Raw genomic sequence first — 7,500 nt, forward strand, 5'->3', positions numbered from 1 at the left:
ACGTTCTGTTATGTTGATGGTATATAAGCCATATGAGGAAAAAACAGGAGGTCCATACTGTAAATAACAGACAGTTGCATTTTATCCTCTAGTTCTCTCTCTCTCTCTCTCTCTCTCTCTCTCTCTCTCTCTCTCTCTCTCTCTCTCTCTCTCTCTCTCTCTCTCAACATAACAGGCAAACCTGCAGAATTACCATGGACTGGTCTGCGTCCAGCACTACTTCAGATGTACGTCCCGTATGACTCTCTCAGACAAAGACCCAAAGCCACGACCCAACTGATCCGAGGGTCTCTGCCACGAGCGATGGTCTTATGATCCGATGGTCTCTGCCATGAGCGACGGTCTTATAAGGATAGTATATCTTTACGCTTCTAGGGAGAGGTTTGTTTCCATTGTGATGTTACAGTGGTGCACAGTGGTCTTTCCACAGTGATGCTGCAGTGGTGTATTGTGGTCTCTCCACAGTGATGCTGCAGTGGTGTACTGTGGTCTTTCCACAGTGATGCTACAGTGGTGTATTGTGGTCTCTCCACAGTGATGCTGCAGTGGTGTACTGTGGTCTTTCCACAGTGATGCTACAGTGGTGTATTGTGGTCTCTCCACAGTGATGCTACAGTGGTGTACTGTGGTCTTTCCACAGTGATGCTGCAGTGGTGTATTGTGGTCTCTCCACAGTGATGCTACAGTGGTGTATTGTGATCTTTCCACAGTGATGCTACAGTGGTGTACTGTGGTCTTTCCACAGGGATGGAAAGCACATCAAACGAAGTCTCGAAAGGATGAAAAAAAACAAAAAAAAAAACGTAAAACGCAGAAATTGTTGATAAGTTCTCGAGTGAACGAATCCGGCTCCTACGCCTTCCCTTTACAAGCCCCATTGTAAGCCTCCAGTGTGTGGCTAGACGTAGAACAACGTTACGAACCAACTATGGCATCCTAAGACGATGCTTTCTCAACACCAACTAACGTCCAACTGGGAGTGTGAGTTACGTCAGGTTGAAGGACTGGGAGTGTGAGTTACGTCAGGTTCAAGGACTGGGAGTGTGAGTTACGTCAGGTTAAGAAATGACAGTCTTTTTCCCCAACCATCACTAAAAAATGATATCTTTTTTTTCCCTTTCTGGTATTCTCGCATGCCAACTCCATCTTCCAGTCTGCCTAAGGCATAGCTATATGGTGCCAGGGTCTGCCTCAGTGCCCGGGATCCATTCTACCCTCTGGATTTCATATATAGAAACACGAATCTCGACGGAAAAATAAGTATATAGAGAAAACTACATAAGGTCCTCTGCCTTTGGCCCCTGTCATAACCCAGCAGCGACCAATTACGTCCGCAAGATCTCAATGCTAAATAAGGAACCGATCAATTGTTCCATTTAGATGAGTTTTTATCACAGCAATTTATATATATATATATATATATATATATATATATATATATATATATATATATATATATATATATATTGGAGGGGATGGTTCGCAGGTGCTCCAGTGTTCTACATAAGCCATATTGTAAGGATCTTCAGGTGTTCTACATAAGCTGAACTGTACAAATGTTCTGGTGTTCTACAGTAGCTAGATTGCACAGGTGTTCTAATGTTCTGCACAAGCTCGATTGCACGGGCGTTCTGGCGTTCCAAGGAAAGTAGACCGTACACACGTTCTATTGTCCTAAGTGAGAAACGCATCCAGAAACGAGTGAACAAGGAACAATAACCCACTGCAGAAGGGGCGCATCCCACCTGCAAACCCCCTCTCGTCACACATCTTTTTTTTAAAGACTTCAGCACTCTAGGTTCCTTTAGGGAAATATCTGGGGATGATCTCGTAAGGAGAAAACATCGTTCACTTGGTTAGGATTTACGGTCTCATTTGTCTTTTCTGTGGATTGCCGAATGTATATTTTACAATGGGATAAGCAACTCCCTCCTAATTAAGGCCAGACAATGCCTTACGAGACACCTGTGTATAAATCGATGCTCTCCATGAGTACGTAAACACCATCTTTTTTTGAATAGGAGGATAAATGGCGTATCTTTTCTCCCTTTTTTTTTCTCCCTAACCTGACCTTTAAACGGGTGGGTTCGAAGCAACAACTGTCCCTTCCCGTGATACATAGAGAGAGAGAGAGAGAGAGAGAGAGAGAGAGAGAGAGAGAGAGAGAGAGAGAGAGAGAGAGAGAGAGAGAGAGAGAGAGAGAGTGTATGTACTCACACAGGAAAACAAAACACAGAGAAACTCAAGCAGCGACAGACGACTGGATCCCATCCTTCGAGGCTGTTTTTGGTCTCCTTGGACCCCCATCCCCTTCACGCTACAGTCTTCGGTGCCACACCATCCAAACAATATGTTCAAGGAGACTTGGTTCATCTAGTGGGTGTTTGGTTACTACCCTCCTCCTCCTCCTCCTCTACTTTTACCAATCCTCAGACGACGCCAGCTAAGGTTCCTTCTCCACCTCCACCTCGTAACTAACAGATGGGGGAGGGAGGCAATATACCAGCCTGCAGCAACCCTCTTCTTACAATGGTGATCTCGCCACTTCAATAAATCCCCTACACTGCTCGTGTGACTTAAGCCGATTCCCATGGCTACCCCCTTCACCTCCTGGCGGTCGCTGTACTGTCCGTGTATCTCTTTGTGATGGATGCGTCTTATCGCATCCAGCTGCGAAGTCCTGGTGGGTATCAAAAGGGAGGGGGTGTGTTTAGGGTGTAACGCAACCCTGTGTTGATCAAGGTCAGATGTTGAGATCAAAAGGTGGTTTCATCGTCATCTTCTTTAAGTTTTGTTTCGTTCCTTGTTCGTAGAACTGTGTTGATGAGAAGTATTTGTAGAGATATGATGATCACACTTGTCCGTGGTGAAAATGACGAAGGTGAAATCGCACTTCGGTAGGAGTTCGTGCAATTTCGTTGGCCACGTCAATATTTCTATACGTGTGGCAGGACGTGTTACGTGGTGACAATCCACCTCATCAGATGCCACTGACCAGTTCCTACCACTGATGCGTGATCCTATGCTGTAGAGGGATCGAGTAGTCAAGTAGAATTGGCTATCTTTAAACCAACATAGGTTAAAGGATTCGAACTCCTCATGGCACTGTGAAACGATACGGCAACTTGCTACATCATCAGCAGAAGATAAAACGAGAGAATATTTCTCCGAAATAGATGCGAAAAGTACAACCATAACTAGATCGAGTGTCTATATAAGCCACGAGGTTGTGAAATTCTCTTCTTCCTTTCGACTACCTTCTTAAGAGCATTTAAAGTAGTCAAGTGTAAACCTTGGAATAGTCTATGGGGGGATTGGGTTATGTATGGGTGGTTGGTTCTGGTTTCCGTACGTGATATATAACTCGCTGGAGAATGTGTGTGTGTGTGTGTGTGTGTGTATGTGTGGGGGCAAACGAAGCCATATTTCCCCCCTGTCTGTTCCTGACGCTACCTCCCTTAAAGCGTAGAATAGCATTTTCTTCTCCCCTGTCGCCTTCCTGCTTTCGACCACCATCGGATCCCACAATCATCACCTCAGGAACTTAAGATTTAATCCCCTTTTGTGTTTCTTTATCATAAATGAACTCCCTTCTTCACCTTCTGACCCGACGTGCCAAAGTTCAGCACGTCCCACGTCGGCTACAGCGAAAAAAGAAATAGGGAAGATGGGACGAATTTAATCACAATTTCTCAACATGTTGTAAAATAACGATATAAAAAAACTAATTCTAAAGATCTCGTCCCTTTATCAAACACAGAAATAAACCATTTACCAATAAACGAAGCCCTTGAAAGCTTTTGATAACTTCAGTACTCTGTAAGGTAATTAATCATCTATATTCTGCCAGCGGCCAATAAACAAAAACAAAAAAAAAAAAAACACACAAAAAAAGGGTCCGTACTTCGAACCCCCCCCCAAATGTTTTGCAATGAACAGCCACCCTCCCCCCCCACTACCGTAAACCGGTGCACAATGTGGAAATAACGTGCAGGAACATTTATCCGGGTGATATTATGACCGGCTGCTCGTTCATTTTGCAACCGTCAGTTCTACTTCCAATGTTTTCAGTCTTTTACATAATTCATGTGTGTGTGTGTGTGTGTGTGTGTGTGTGTGTGTGTGTGTGTGTGTGTGTGTGTGTGTAGTTACCATTTTTGTGTGTTACGGGGAGAGAGTTTTACACTTGTGTTGCTCTCCTATTAACCTTGTGTATATATATATATATATATATATATATATATATATATATATATATATATATATATATATATATTCATGTGAGAAACTGCAGAAGCTGGTGACTGAGTTTGGTAAAGTGTGTGGAAGAAGAAAGTTAAGAGTAAATGTGAATAAGAGCAAGGTTATTAGGTACAGTAGGGTTGAGGGTCAAGTCAATTGGGAGGTGAGTTTGAATGGAGAAAAATTGGAGGAAGTGAAGTGTTTTAGATATCTGGGAGTGGATCTGGCAGCGGATGGAACCATGGAAGCGGAAGTGGATCATAGGGTGGGGGAGGGGGCGAAAATTCTGGGGGCCTTGAAGAATGTGTGGAAGTCGAGAACATTATCTCGGAAAGCAAAAATGGGTATGTATGAAGGAATAGTGGTTCCAACAATGTTGTATGGTTGCGAGGCGTGGGCTATGGATAGAGTTGTGCGCAGGAGGATGGATGTGCTGGAAATGAGATGTTTGAGGACAATGTGTGGTGTGAGGTGGTCTGATCGAGTGAGTAACGTAAGGGTAAGAGAGATGTGTGGAAATAAAAAGAGCGTGGTTGAGAGAGCAGAAAAGGGTGTTTTGAAGTGGTTTGGGCACATGGAGAGGATGAGTGAGGAAAGATTGACCAAGAGGATATATGTGTCGGAGGTGGAGGGAACAAGGAGAAGAGGGAGACCAAATTGGAGGTGGAAAGATGGAGTGAAAAAGATTTTGTGTGATCGGGGCCTGAACATGCAGGAGGGTGAAAGGAGGGCAAGGAATAGAGTGAATTGGAGCGGTGTGGTATACCGGGGTTGACGTGCTGTCAGTGGATTGAATCAAGGCATGTGAAGCGTCTGGGGTAAGCCATGGAAAGCTGTGTAGGTATGTATATTTGCGTGTGTGGACGTATGTATATACATGTGTATGGGGGTGGGTTGGGCCATTTCTTTCGTCTGTTTCCTTGCGCTACCTCGCAAACGCGGGAGACAGCGACAAAGTATAATAAAAATAAATGAATATATATATATATATATATATATATATATATATATATATATATATATATATATATATATATATATATATATATATTAGAAATAAACAACAATAACAAATCTCATTTATAAACCAGGTTCTTACCATAATGGATTTAATGAAGTCGATACCGAACACTAACTGCATTACTAATTTATACTTTTGACTGAGTGGTAATTAACTTTACGTCAATGACCTTAACACATTGTGGACTAAAAGATTTACCGGAGTCAAATCGGTTCATCAATTCACGCTTAAATGCCTGGAATTTCGTCTATACCCTCTTGTATCTTTATCTTCTTCTTCGGACCAACATAAGGCTATTCCACAAGTTATTAGTCTATAAAGTCCAACTGTATATGACTGTGTTAAGGCTTTCCATCACTTGCTGTTGCGGCCTTGGAGGAAGAAGGTAAAAGCCCTTTGAGGATGATGGCCTGGTCTTTGACCTGCCCTTATTAAGGGTCACGTGCAGAAAAAACATATCTATCTCAGCTATTATACTTAAATTTGTCATATCCTTTATCTATCGTACTTAAATTTCTCGTACCCTTTACCTGTCATACTTAAATCTGTCGTACCCTTTATCTATCATACTTAAATTTGTCTTACCCTTTACCTGTCATACTTATATTTGTCGTACCCTTTATCAATCATACTTAAATTTATCGTACCCTTTATCTATCATACTTAAATTTGTCGTACCCTTTATGTATCATACTTAAATCTGTCGTAACCTTTGTCGTCTTCTTCAAGCCGTTACAATGTCGTGCTCCAGGGTCGTATGTGGACGTGCTCCGGGGTCGTTCGTAGCGATCGTGCTCAAGCGTCGCATCGTCGACCTCGAGGGGTCGTAACTTACAGTCGACCTCAATGGGTCGTAACTTAGCGTCGTCCTCAAGGGGTCGTAACTTAGCGTCGTCCTCAATGGATCGTAAATTAGCATCAACCTCAATGGGTCGTAACCTAGCGTCGACCTCAAGGGGGTCGTAACTTAGCGTCGTCCTCAAGGGGTCGTAACTTAGCGTCGACCTTAAGGGGTCGTAACTTAGCGTCGACATCAAGGGGTCGTAACTTAGCGTCGTCCTCAAGGGGTCGTAACTTAGCGTCGACCTTAAGGGGTCGTAACTTAGCGTCGTCCTCAAGGGGTCGTAACTTAGCGTCGTCATCAAGGGGTCGTAACTTAGCGTCGTCCTCAAGGGGTCGTAACTTAGCGTCAACCTCAAGGGGGTCGTAACTTAACGTAACCCCAAGGGGTCGTAACTTAGCGTCGTCCTCAAGGGGTCGTAACTTAGCGTTAACCCCAAGGGGATCGTAACTTACCGTCGTCCTCAAGGGGTCGTAACTTACCGTCGTCCTCAAGGGGTCGTAACTTTACATCGACCTGAAGGAAGGGGTGAGGGGTGGTGGTGGTGGTTTAAGACATACCTCATTCACATTTGAGAGACTTTACGCCATCATACTCAAACCAATTCCGACACTGGTCTGTGATAACACCACTAACGTATTTATTTCCCCCCACTTTCCTTCCATGGCGCTGAAGCCATCATATAACTCTCTTTCTTATTCGACTGGCATAAACCTGACGTACATGACATCTCGACAAGCATATGAATATAACGATAACATTTAAATTACGAGAATATAACGATAACATTTAAATTACGAGAATATAACGATAACATTTAAATTACGAAAATATAGCGATAACATTTAAATTACGAGAATATAACATCTAAATTACGAGAATGTAACGATAACATTTAAATTACGAAAATATAGCGATAACATTTAAATTACGAGAATATAACATCTAAATTACGAGAATATAACGATAACATTTAAATTACGAAAATATAGCGATAACATTTAAATTACGAGAATATAACATCTAAATTACGAGAATGTAACGATAACATTTAAATTACAAGAATATAACGATAACATTTAAATTACGAAAATATAGCGATAACATTTAAATTACGAGAATATAACGATAACATTCAAATTACGAGAATATAACGATAACATTTAAATTACGAGAATATAACGATAATATTTGAATTACGAGAATATAAAAACATTCTAATTACGAGAATATAACGATAATATTTAAAATTACGAGAATATAACGATAACATTTAAATTAAGAGAATATAACGATAACATTTAAATTACAAGAATATAACGATAACATATAAATTACGAGAATATAACGATAACATTTAAATTACGAGAATATAACGATAACATTTAAATTACGA

Source organism: Panulirus ornatus, chromosome 31 (genome assembly GCF_036320965.1).
Source record: "Panulirus ornatus isolate Po-2019 chromosome 31, ASM3632096v1, whole genome shotgun sequence".
In the NCBI taxonomy this organism is placed as follows: Eukaryota; Metazoa; Arthropoda; class Malacostraca; order Decapoda; family Palinuridae; genus Panulirus; species Panulirus ornatus.